The 13,849-nt window shown below is 42.5% G+C and overlaps 1 protein-coding gene across 10 annotated transcripts in view; it reads right to left on the bottom strand.

Annotated features, from left to right (window-relative positions):
• Positions 1-13,849, bottom strand: part of AMOTL1 (angiomotin like 1) — a 146,725-nt gene that overhangs the window by 77,139 nt on the left and 55,737 nt on the right. The window contains exon 2 of one of the 10 annotated variants that reach the window (XM_044386508.3): positions 13,474-13,524. The exons of the other annotated variants lie outside the window; for them this stretch is intronic. The gene's annotated coding sequence lies outside the window, so the exon portion shown is untranslated. The remainder of the gene's footprint in view (positions 1-13,473; positions 13,525-13,849) is intronic. 10 annotated transcript variants of the gene reach the window in all.

The raw sequence follows: 13,849 nt of genomic DNA, 5'->3' as shown, positions 1-13,849 counted from the left end.
TGTACGTAATATCATAATGTGTATTTCATGTTGATATATTTGGTATTTAACCTATCTAAAACTACAAGTACCTGGACTCCAGAAATTCTTTTCTTCAGATAAGTTAAAAAAAAAAAACTTTATTAAGGTGTGATTGACATTTAAAAAGATGTACATATTTAACATGTATAACTTGACAAGTTTGGGGTAAGTATACACCCACGAAGCCATCGCCATCATCAGGGCCACAGACATATCCATCACCTAGGTCCCCTCCCACTTCCTTTATTAATTTGTGTGTGTGGTAAGAACATTTCACATATGCTCTACCCTCTAAGCCAGTGTTAAGCATAAAATACAGTATTGCTAGCTGTAGGCACTACGCTGTACAGGAGATCTCTAGAACTGTGTACTCTGATAAGTTTTAATAACTAAGCCTGTATTTAATTAAATAACTGAAATTTAAATACTCTTTCATCAATCTCAGGACCATCATAAAGGTATTCTTGTGGGTGGTCCTGGCACACATTATGTTCCCACTGAGGAAAAAAAAACGCACTAGCCTGTGAGCTCCATTGCTTACATGTGTTTCTATCACTGCAGGCAGACAGTAAGTACTTAATATTTTTGGAACAAAGGAAAACAGGATGAAAAGCCTTAAAATAAACCCCAAGACACAAGATGGCAACATGAATGCGTGACTCTGCTTCTCGAGGCTCCCTCTCTTGCCCACACTAAGGAGAGGAGCAGCTCAGACACGTCTGGCCTGCCCCAGGTTCCTCCGGCTCTCAGTGTCCTGTTCTCGAAGCCACTGCAGCTGTGGGACACGGTGTGTCTGTCAGGCAGCATCTCTCCCGGGGACTGGAACTTCTTATACTCACTCCCGTCATAAGTCACTATTGGCTTATAAATGAACTTCATAATTTAAAGCAACCAATGCTCCCCAACAAACAAAACATCCCTCCAGTATTAAGAGTATAATCAATAGTAGCAGGAGCTACCACTTACTGAGGGTCCAGTAAGGGATGATACAAAAATCATCATGTTTAATTATCGCCACCCTATTCCCATTCTGTAGATAGGGAGACTAGGCTCACAGCGGTTAAGTAATGCCCAGAGGCACAGAGATAGCCAGCAGCACAGACAAAATCAGAGCTCTTTTTGCAACGCCATTCTGCCTTCCAAAAATCCCTCAATAAGGCACACTTATTTCTGAGTACTTTATTCCTGTTTAATTTTTTACATTAAAATGAGGGGAGTTTTAATGATATGCTCTTGCTTGTGGATAATGGGGAAAGGTACTGGGAAAGTTGCTTTCCCTGAATATAGGAGGCAGAGAAGAAACCAGAGCTATTTTATTTGTGCTATTTTTCATAAAAGCTTGGAGTAGTAGCACACTCCCTGCCAATCACCAGAACACCATGGCAACTGATGAAGCACCGTCATGGATAACCCTTCCATTTGGCCGCATACTATTTTCACCATGGTGTCACCACTTTAATGATGAATCCCAAGCCTGTGCTGTGTCCGTGTCGGCCGTGGTACATGTTAAAAATGTCACTTCCAAGCCGCTGCATTGGACCTATAAAACAGGGTCTCCACAAGTGCACACCAGAAATGAATTCTTCGCAGTCGATTTGAATGCACAGTCAGGTTTAGGACGCTGGTACTTCTCTGCCGTACAAGTGCTGATATAACACACACACCCTGGAAAAGCAGTGATAAACTGAAATTTTGTAAATCGATCACATCTGAAGCCAAAACATGATGGATCTGATGAACCCAAATAAATAAGTAAAGGCAGCGACTCTTTCTAAAACAAGCCAACCAACCAACCTGCACTGACTCTTTTGGTAAAGAATTCTGTGTGTAAATTTGTGACTTTTTAATAAGTTCAGATTTGAAGTCAACAATTTTAGTGCTCCTAAATTTCATAATTGCTAACCTGAATGACCGGGTCAGAGGATATGACTATTTCAGTTACATCTAAACTATTGTTATAAAGATACAATAAAGTGATTGTAACAAAAAATATGTCTACTGCAACATGATGACATAAGGCCTGCGAAAATGCTTACCATATTATATGACAAATGCTTGCTAAATCTGAAGCTCAAAAATCACAGACAACTACGCCACGGAGTCACGTGAGATAAGCAGCTGCCTAATTTTATACAGAAGGAAGGCACAGAACATAACATTATGGAGCAGGACAGATACACACATTATCTCAGGTAATCCTCACATCTCTGACAATCAGGTCTCCTTATCTCCTCTTTACCTCAACAAAAACATAAATGACACGCTCTGGGCCACACAGTTCACAGCCCTAGGGCCGAGATGCAAACCCAACTGTGACTATTCCAAAGCATTCCACAGAACTTAAATGGTATTGTAAAGCACCTAGATATCTGTGACAGTGTACGGTTTCCTTACCATTCCTATACGTTACAAAAGACCATGGGTCTGTGGAATTTATGAGCAGCAAAATGTAGAATTACTCACACATTCAGTCATTCATTCATTCATTCCACAAGATCTATGACACTGAGCATCCCAAGGGTGAGACAGTGGCTGGTGGGGGGACCCAAAAATGGCAGGCTAGTGAGAGAGGCAGACCCAGAAGGCAGACAATTGCCCCACAGTGCACAAATGCATGACACAGGCAGGCCCAAGGTAGCATGGAGGGGTAAGCAGATACCAGTGTCCAGATCCAACTCAGGGCACACACACTGGATTCTGCAACTGTGCTTAAGAGCCACCCTTATCTCTTTCTTCTCGTTGGCCTGGTGGCTTGGAATCTGTCGAGAAATACGGTTTCTCCCTAGGTCTACAAGAATGCACACACACTGATTTCACGGAGTTCACAACTCTATGAGGATTATCCTCATTTCTCAGACGCGGAGACTAAAGCGCTGGGAATAACTTGCCTAAAGTCACACAATTACTAAGGGGCAAAAACCAGGATTCAAGCCCTGCTGGTCTGGCTCCAGAGTATACACAGTGTTTACTCTTATACCAACAGGGCTCAAACTTTTTGGTTTTAGGATCACTTTTACACTCTTAAAAATTTTTGAGGACCCAGTAAGTTTTTGTTTATGTGGGCCATATCTATCCATACTTATTACTTTAGAAAATGAAACTGAGAAATATTAAAATATATGTCAATTCATTTAAAAACAATAATAATAAACCCATTCTAAGTTACAAAAAATATTCTTTATGAAAACTCATGTCAAAAAAAAACTCATTTCCAAAACACAAAGCAGTGAGAACAGTATTATTTTATAATTTTGCAAACCTCTTTGGTGTCAGGCTATTATTAATAGACTGCTGGATTCTCCTATCTGCTTCTGCTATTAATCTATTGCTGTGTGACTTTTAGTTGAAGCAGATGAAGGAAATCTGGCCTCATTCAAATATGTAATTGGAAAAAGGCGGAGTGTTATGATAGCCTTTCCAGATAATTGTGACTATTCTTTGAAACAATACCCACACTCAACAAGTGCTAATTTCTTAAAGGTGGTTGCAATGTGAAATATAAAACTATAGCAGTGACCTTGTCTTGGATATTCCTCTAAATTCTAGCAGATTAAAATCTGTTGGTCCATCTCTCACTTTGAAGGGAGCTTTCTTTATCCATGATTTCATAATTTTATATATTGGTCATTTGGAAAATAATAGTTCACTGAACTATGCAAATCTTCCATACAGGGAAATACTTCAAGTTCATAACATAGCAACAAAATCACATTTGTTAATATATCATGGATCGCGATCATCAGAAAAGTCTTTTGTGTACTAGGAAGCTGTCAAGCTCTTAGTGGCAAATCCAAATTTTTCAAAATTGTAATTTTCACTTGAAAGCTTGAGTTTTATCATTGGCAACAAAGAGCATACACTGATTTTCTTCAAGTGACAGGCTCCCTTTATTCATTTTTGAGAAAACATCTACTAAATACCCAATAAACCAAGAAATCAGAATTACCACAGTTCATCAGCTGTTCTCTCAACTATAAATGGCATTCCATGAAAAGAGCCTCTAGTTAAGCCTCCGACCCAGTCACATGACAGCTCTCCCCCAGTTTGCAGCATTAGTACTTTACGCATACTTTCCATTTCATCACACGAGGCATTAAAAAGGTGTAGCTGAGGCTGGAGATTTAACAAAATTAGTATTTGTAACTGCTTCAACAAGAACGGTCTTAAGTGAAGCGGGCTTTTTATAGTGTGTGCTGGTGAGGGACAGACAGACTACCAGCAGAGTCAGTGCCACGGCCTTGATCCGCGCAAAGGCCCCTGCAGTTTCACCCAGCATTGCTTCTGCCCCCTCAGTACAAATGTCTGTACAGTGAAAGAGGCACATGTACGTTAGTGTTACTATGAAGGCGGTTTTTAGGTCTCAGGAACCCCCAGGGTTCCACAGAGCACACTTTGAGAAACATGGCTCTGCATTCAATAGCCTCTTCTATGGGGAAGGGACCAAAAGATGGGAAACTTAGAGAGACCTTTAAGGTGAAAATCGCTGCAAACCAGTTATAAATGAGAGTGAGTTACCTCGCTGCCCAAGCAAAGAGAGGAGCCCACAGCCCCCGGAAGTGGTGAAGCTTGAAGACACACAGAGGCCCTTTGATGTAAAGCACTGCTTGAACTCTACTTGTCAGACGAATGGACTCCAATGACTACAGAAAATGTGTCTGAGGAGAGGTAGCAGCCTCTCCAGAAAACACCTGCCTGTGAATGCATCTCCTTGCCCTTGAGGGATTTTCATAAAAGGGAATACAAATCAACAATGATATTTCACTAGAAAAAAGGGCTCCACGAGAATTACTTATAGGAGGCGGGGAGAAAAGAAACTGTAATAACTTGCCCAGCAGGAAGTCAGGCAGTCCTGGGACAAAGAGAAGGATGTTAAGACGTGATGAGTGTAGAGAAAAGAGAACGGTGCTGTCAAGCCAGAAGACCGGAGTATTAAAAGATTTAAAGAATAGCAGAGATCGAGGAGAAAATACCCACCAAATGGAAAGAAAAGCAAAAGAGGCCATTTTTTTGGTTTTGTTTTGGCTAATCTGCCCCTAAAGGAGTGTAAGAATCCAGGCTCTGTGATTTATCACCTTTGTGAACTGAGCGAATGAGTTAACTTCTTGGTGCCCGTTACCGGGTCAGTGAGTGGAGACAGCAAGTGGACCTACTACACAGGCGTCACAAAGAGTAAGAAAGACAGTGCAAGGCACAGCGTTCTAGCACATGATAAGTGCTCAGTACATTTTAGCTTCTTTTTACGAGAATGGAGAAATGGAACAGGAATCAATGCGACAAAATTCACTTTCAAGAAATGATCGAGTCTGGGAGCCTTTTAAAAACAGCAAGATGCTCAAGCACATCAAAGACGAAGACGTTTCGGGCAGACCTCTCGGACCCCCTCCCTCTTCGGGAGCTTTGTGCCATCACTTTACTATCTCTCAATGAACACTGCTTTGCTGCCCACCAAACAAACAAACACACGCACAAAACAAGATGAAGACATTTAAAGTTTTGTTTAGGTCAGACTGTTCAGCAAATTGACAAACTAGACTAAAATTATATTTTCAATTTTCCAAGCACTGGGGTTGAGAGGTCTTAAAATATACAATTTCTCTGAAAATAAGCTTAATGGTGTAGTCCTACTATCAGAGGCCAAGATGAAAGAATACATAGTGTCATCCAAACGCTCTTTAAAACCCCTAACTTGTCTGTCACCTTGGCATGCAAGGTCCTAGCTGGACCTGGAGAGGGTATCAAGAACCAGGCTCTAACTTGAACACCCTCAGCTGCCTAGGAAACTCCTCTTCAGACAGAAGGACCAAAGGGTAGTTACTGGGAGGTTGGGGGGAGGATGTGTCCTTTCTCCTAAGCATTACAAATAAGAAGGAAAAAAACCTCTCTTCTTGTTCCACAGTGAATATCCCATAATGAACATTTCCGGAAATTGTGAATCTCAGGTCTGAATCAAACACAAAGGTCATCAATGGGAGCATTGATTTTGCCACTGCATTCATGAGCTTTAAGCTTTGTTTAAAGGAGATATAGAGTTATTTTTTGGAGATATAGTTATTGATAAACACATCACACTCAATTGTGAAAAACTGGGAGCTTCTCTAAGATCAGGAAAAAGACAAGGAGGTCCTCTCTTACCACTTTTATTCAACACAGTACTGCAAGTCCTAGCTGCAGCAATCCAAAATCAAATGGGTAAGTAAGAAGTAAAACTGTTACTGTGTACACCTAACATGATATTATATAGAGAAAACACTAAAGACTCTACCAAAAAACTATTATTACTAGTAAGTGAACTCAGTAAAGTTGTAGGATAAACAGAATTAAGAGTCCGGGGGCTGTTTTGTTTTGTTTTTTTTTAATTTCTTAAACTGAAAGAGTAAACATCACATCACAGATTCCTAAATGCTTTTTCAACATGATTAAACAGACTTTACAAACAAATCATGATGCATAATTAGCACTAATTTTCCACTCTTCTTCCCAGATTGTATAACTCACTCAAATCAAAGAGGAAACTGAAAGGTAAATGTAGACACAACCCGTGCTGTCGCCATAGAACATGTCTCATAGGACCCCCTGACACAGCCCCACCTGATGGTTTTCCAAGGGCTCCCCTCCCTCATCTAGGAAAACCTACTGAGCGTGGTCTGGTTCTTGCTGTGCACATTGGTCACAGTTCCAGCCACAAGAGCTTCCTCAAGTTCCTCAAAAGCTCCACAGATGAACACATCAAAACTAGCCATTAGACCCACCTCCCACATTCATACAGGATCTTCACTCATACTTACTCAATTTAAAGAAATTTCTAGAATGAGACAGCCCCACACTTCTAGTAATTCCTTGGTTGCATCTATAACCTTCATTTCCTCCCAAGCTCCTTGGAATGGAACCCTTCCCAGCCTCTAGAAGTCATGATACCTATAACTGAAATCCACTCCCTCTTAATCAGTCCACGGGGAAGATAAAATCCTTGAAAGGCAGTTCTAAATTGTTCGTGTTCGTCATCCTCTTCTCAGAGCAGAATAAACCCAGTTCATTTGTCTTCTGTTTTCTAAGGACTTACACCATTACAGCCCTTTTAGAATCCAAATTCCACAGGAGCGAAGGACATACACCCCATGCCTAGTCCAGTTCTACGCACGTGACAGACCCTCCAATGTCGGATGGAGGACTGTATCCTTTCATTGTGTCCTCATCAAATTCTCCACCTCAGTATTGATTTGTACAGTCCACAGTTCCTCGCTCGACAGATATTCACTGAGCGGCGAATGCTTCTATATCCCAGTTGTTGCCTAATTTATAGTCTATCTAAAAAATGAGAAATGTCATGCCTCCTAATGTTCAACATGTTCCTTCCTGAAGAGGAGTCAAAATATTTCAAAGTAAATTCAATTAGAATATTTGTGATTACTGCCTAACTACAAAATTTAATACTACAAAATATGTTCACTTTATGAGCAAGTTTAATTACACATAACACACTTTACGTTCCTAAACTAATAAAGTGATCTTAGTCACTTAATAACTGTCATTAAAATATAAATATTTGTATTCATTTCAATTTGTTTCTCCAAATTCCTGGAATCTATTTTGGAGAAAGTTGAAGGTAAGATACTTCAAAATTTCAGAATATTTTATTTCTAAACTCAGGACTAAGATAATCTGTATCTCAGTGTAGACACTTTTAGATCTTACATTCTTGATTTTTTTTTGGGGGGGGATGAATACTTGACAGGGTCAAGTCTCAAAGTCAGCTAAAGTAAACGTACTCCCCACTTTTCACACCACGACTGCTCATTGATGACCCATCAGGCCAGTCACGGCCACAGGAAGGTAAGTCTGTGAGGATCATGTTCTTTTGCAAACCTCCTGCTTATTATCTGACAGCCCCATTATATTTAAGGTTTGCGGAAATGGGTTTGTGATGCTGTTTACATTACTTTCCCAGGGGTCTTATTTTAAGCTACTTTGAGTTCAGAAGACATTTTCTCTCAGTCTTCTGGATACACAAACTAAACTGGTGGCACCCGCGCTCTGCAGTGAATTACTGCCATCCCCCCGGCACTGCAGCTGGCTTCTGTAATTCCGAAAGAGCACGCGACCTAGCCGCTTTTTCTATTTTTCCTCCTCTTTGATTCCCCCATTGCTCCCAAAAGATCCGAGACAGGCAAGCTTATCTGCCCTTCTTTCAGCCTTTCCCGCATCAGCAGGATGAGTGATCAGCCTCGCTGCCGTGGTCTTTGGAGACTGGTCCCTCAGGAAACAGGCCTGGCCAGAGACTTTCCTAGTCAGCCCTTTCCCCCAGGCCCGTAGACAGAGGGGGCTTACTCTTCAGGAACTTGGTTCTCAGAGTCCCTCAGAGTACAGTTCACGTCAGGAAGGGACAGGCCTGCCTCCCACCTGTCTTTGGGGGGTCACACTAACCAGAGCAGCCCTGACGGCTGAGAAGCCGCAACTAAATGGGAAATGTGTCCTCCCGCCCTGGCGCCGGGCCGCAGGGCGCAGGCGAACCCCACCTAACGCAGGAAGCAAAGCGAGCCTGGAAGACAAGATCCCTATCATCCTCGTCTTGCTCTGCCTGTTCGGAGAAGGGTGGAGGAAAGAAGGAAGGACAGAGCAGCTCAGCAGAGGTGCGAAAGGAGAGAAGTGGGAAGACCTGTTGTGCGGCTCGCGTGGACTCCAGAGCCGGGTAACCAGTGCCTAAGCACCTCGCGTGTGCACCTGCAAAGGAAGGAGAAGTACACAAGAGGCATTTGGGAAGTCAGGGCAAGGAGCTGGATGTGGGGAAGGGAAAGGAACCCTACAGCTTACAGAACACTCTCAAAGGAGGCAACTGTCAGGATGATGCCATGTGGAAGGGCCTCTGAGCAAGTCCAGACACCGGCCAAAGGCCCGCCTCCTGCCTTAAGCTGACAAAGGCTGGTTCACCGGTGGAACAGACCCAAGGTGGAGGAGCGCAGGCTGCCTCTAGATCCTCCCCGGGAGAAGGGCCACTCAGTGCTAACTCCACACTAGCATTTCTATGGGCTTCTCTCAAGGACCTCACCCCCGGGAGAACGCCAGGAACAGAACCAAAGCCACAAACATCCCCAGAAACAGTAGACACCTCTTGATAACAGCCTGCTAACCGGGTAAGCCCTGCGCCCAGCATAACCCAAATGTCTTGCCGACCCACCTGCCAATGAGATGAGCCTCCAGAAAAGGTTCATGTTGACAGAGGAGTCACCCTGTGGTATTATTCTCTCCCAATCAGTCCACACAGGACTTCAAGGGAGAAGTGATTCATTTCAGTCAAAAATGTGTCCCCATCCCATCTTACGAAGCCCCATAATGGTGTCGGCAGTCGAACTAGGCTAGGCACTGGGGCTCCTTCTCCACGGAGGCCCTCAGATGTCATGCACTCTTCACAAGCCCCCAGCAGCAGCGAAACTCAGCATCAGGAGAAGCATCCCTCCTCAAGTGCGAGGACGCCATTCTGAAGGGTAATCAAGGATGCTCACAACAAGAAACGAATTCTGCCCCATGCTCTACCTTGTACGTAGTCCCTTCACGTGCATCACCTCACCGAAGCCTCACAGCGACATCACGATGTAAGTATGGAGTCAACACCTTTATTTTACAGAGAGTAAGTGACAGCCAAGGCAATAGGGCTTGTATAGAGTAACCACACACCCTAACTCGGCCTGTCTTCCAAGGAGTGACAAAAGACAACTGGGAGAAGGAAAAGTCAGGGCTGGAAAGCAGGAAGGCACAGAAGGGTGATCAGAGCCGAGCACAGAGTTACGCAGATCAACTAGTAACCTGAGAAATCAATCTATTTCCATCTCCCTCATTTAAACAGAAACACATTCAGTTTCGAAGAGTTAAGCACCTCAGTCTAGAGCCAATTAAAGGGAGACTATGCTCTCAAATAGCGGTTCTCAAAGTGTGGTCCCTGGACCAGCAGAGCCAGCATCATTCGGAAACTTGTTAGAAACACAAATTCTCAGGCCCCTTCAAGAGCTATCTGAAACAAAATTCGAGGGTGCGGGGGTAGGGCTCACGGTCTGTTTTGTTAAAACACAGGCCCTGCCGGTGATTCTGATGTCCACCCACATTTGAGACCACTGCTCTAGAACTGTACATCTGAGGTTCATTCCACTTCCTCTGAGAAACAAACAACTTGGTCATGGAGGGAAAGGAAAGGGAGCTGCTGGTCACAAAGTTTGGGACACATCCTGGTGACATCAACCCTGACTTACTGTACCTACAGTAACAAGCACGGTAAATTCTGAACTAGCTCTGAGAGCACACAGACCTCCTGTGGTTGGGATGGAGAGGAGACTGTTCTTTACTCAGAAAATCTTGGTTGATAGGTGGGGGAAAAGGTCCATTTTATAGCCAGTACTGGCTTGTGAACACAGTGTCCTAACTTCTAACCTCATTCAATAAGTAATATTTGGTACACGACACAGTGTTCCCAACTGTGAAAAGCTAAGTTTCTATAAGAACTGGAATTCCAGCTTCTCAGAGAAAGGACATACATGAGAAAACACATAACATTCTAAAACCACTGGTCTCTCTGTAATTTTAATAATAATAATAATGGCAGCAGGTATTTACTGAGTGCTTTCAATGTGTCCAGCACTGTACATAAGCACTGTTTCTTTTCACCTCATGCAATTCTAAGAGGTAAGAACTATGACTGTCTTCAAATTCCCTGAGATTATACAGCAAGGAGGCAGCAGGGCCAGGAAGCAAACCAGGTCCACCGTTCCTACACAATCTGGAATACTACCACCTTCCTCACTTTAACACACATTCTCATTTTAAAGCTATCTAACTTTCTTCATACTCTGTATGTTATTGAGTTTTAAGTACTGTATTTTATTATTTTTTAAGTTATTACGCCATGTGCAGTTCCAAAAAGCCCTCAACCATACTTAGTTTACCCCAAGACCTCAGCATGTGCTCAAGAACCGGGATAACCCACACTGAAGAACTCAGGGCAATCCAGATATCCAAAAACTGCGTCAAAGGCGAGAGCTGATTTATTCCCGCCATGTGTGGGCGACCTGCCAGGGAAGCCCTCGCCACCTGCAGCGAAGCGAGCCCTCTCTGCTCAGTGCTCCCGCAGCACGTTTGTCTCTCTTACTGCACTTCACACACAGAAATGTCCGCACAACAGCCCCACTAAGGGCTGAGCTCCTGAGAGTGGGAACGTGCCTCAGTCAACTGTGTAGACTCTAGAGCCCGAAAAACGTAATAAACACCTAAGAGATGGTTTTTAAGACTGGAAGCCAGACATACAAATTCTTAAAAGAGGGCAAAAATGAACTACAATTTGAACATAAAATGTAAGCCGATGGGGGCGCCTGGGTGTGCAGTCAGTTGAGCATCCAACTCTTGGTTTCAGGTCAGGTCGTGATCTCAGGGTCGTGAGATGGAGCCCCACACCGGGCTCCTCGCTCAGCACAGTCTGTTTAAGTTTTCTCTCCTTCTGCCCCTCCCTGTCACCCTCTCTCTCTCAATCTCTATAAAATAAATAAATAAATCTTTTTTAAAAAATGTAAAACTATGCAACTTTAAAAAGGCAACACAGGAGAAAATCTTCGGGATGTAGTCCTAGGCAAAGCATTCTCAGATGTGACACCAAACGCACAATGCATAAAAGGGAAAAAAAAATCAATAAACTGGAATTCACCAAAATTAAAAATCTTTGCCCTGTAAAGGTCCGGTTTAAAAGATAAAAAGGCCAACTACATGTTGGAAAAAAATATATGCGAGCCATATATCTGACAAAGGACTCCTATTTAGAATAGACGAAGACCTCTCAAAGCTCAAGAGTAATAAAAAACCCAATCCAGTTAGAACATAATCAGGACATGAGCAGACATTTCACCAAAGAGGACATACAGATGGCAAACATGAAAAGATGCTCAACATCATTAGCTATTAGGGAACGCAAATTAAAACCAGGCTGAAACTAGAACACTTCTTGGGACAGCTAAAATAATAAACAAATGCAGGTGAGAATGCAGAGAAAAACCAGATCTCTCATATGTGGCTGGTGGGAATGCAAAATTATACAGCCACTCCACAAAACAGTTTGGCAATTTCTTAAAAAAACAAAACATACACCTACCATTCAAAATCCAGCAATCACACTCCACACTCCAGGGCATTTACCCTGGAGAAATGAAAACATGTCTGTACAAAACCCCTTGCACAAACGTTCACAGCAACTTCAACTGTAAGAGCCAAAAACTGGAAACAACCCAAATGTTCTTCAGTAGGTGAACGGTTAAACGAGCTGTGGTATATCCATACAATGGAATACTACTCAGCAATAAAAAAGAACAGATGGGTAATGAATATTGGTAATGTGACAGCCTGGGTGGATCTTAAGGATATCGTGCAGAGTGAAAAAAGCGAATCGGAAAAGGTCACATACCACATGATTTTATTTCTGTAACATTCGCAAAATGACAGAGGGGAAGAGGTTAGTGGTTACTCGGGCTTACAGTTGGATGCAGGGAGAGGAGAGTGGATGTGACTGTGAAGGGTGGCATAAGGGACATCCTTGAGCTGATGGAATAGTTCTATATCTTGACTGTGCTGGTGGTTACGGAAATCTACAAGTATGAAAAAAATGCAAAGAAGTATATATATACAAACACAGATGTGTGCATGTAGAACCCGTGAAATCTGACTGTGCTCTGTGGGCTGTACCAATGTCAGTTTCTTGGTTCTATTGTACTTTGATTATGTAAGATGTTACCAATGGGGGAAAATGGGTGAAGAGTACACAGGACCTCTCTACTATTTTTGCAACTTTCCATAAAGCTATAATCATTTCAAAATAAAAAGTTCTTTAAAAAGTGAACGACAGGCCTTCTACTTAAAAGCAAAATAAAACTAACAAATAAGAGGTATATATAGCTACACTACTGGTCAGAGAGGTCCCAAACACATATTTAAAGGCACACAGTAGGTCTATGTGACTTCATTTTTTAAAAAAGTTAAATCCAATTCTCCAGAGTCTTAACAGGGATACATTTCCTAACATCTTAGAGCTACTTGTCCATCCCCCTCATAAAATGATGGGGAAAAAAAAGGGGGGGGGCCTGATGTGTGAACCCCTTTGGGAATCCAGAAGTCCTATCCTAAGTGCCTGGGATGAATAGTCCCTGTTTCACAAGAACAGAGGCCAAGGGCCTCACAATTTAGAGAACGGGCAACGCGCCAACACACAGGCCCAGGCGTGGCTTCCTTCAGCAAAAGTAGTGTACTAACCTACCCACAATGGCCAAGATTTAAATTTTGCCTTTCTTCCAAAACAAAACAAAGTCGAACCAACAAAATAAAAATTTTTTAAAAAATCGCCAAGCAAACAAACAAAAACCTCAACAACCTCAGACTATTTCCAACAAACCTTATAATCAAATATGTCCTCTTAGTTGACCTCCAACTTACCCCTTGCTTTTCAAGTATTCCACTGCCTCGTGAATTCTGGGACACAAGAGCCTACCAAAATTAATGAAAAAATAGGAAGAGAAAAATTATTCAAATTGTATCAAAAATTATTCAAAACGCTAGAGGATTTCCTGACCTGAGCTGCTTCCATATGCATTTGAAATGCAGATAGCCCCATGAGGGTGTTGGGGGGGGGGGGCGTGCAGGATGCTACTCTGGGAGAATTTTGCATATCAGAACTACTAACAGGTCTTACAAAGTTACTTCCTTTTATTTTGCTGGCCTGGAAAATCTTTCAGATTTTTACAGTTTTCACTAGTAATTCCCTTGTTTCAGAAGTCATTAATTATATTTTTTTAAAAAAAAGCCTTATGTT

Source organism: Ursus arctos, unplaced genomic scaffold, assembly GCF_023065955.2.
Source record: "Ursus arctos isolate Adak ecotype North America unplaced genomic scaffold, UrsArc2.0 scaffold_22, whole genome shotgun sequence".
Lineage (NCBI taxonomy): Eukaryota > Metazoa > Chordata > Mammalia > Carnivora > Ursidae > Ursus > Ursus arctos.
The sequence above is the reverse complement of the archived record's forward strand: the minus strand, read 5'-3'. Positions and strand labels throughout refer to the sequence as shown.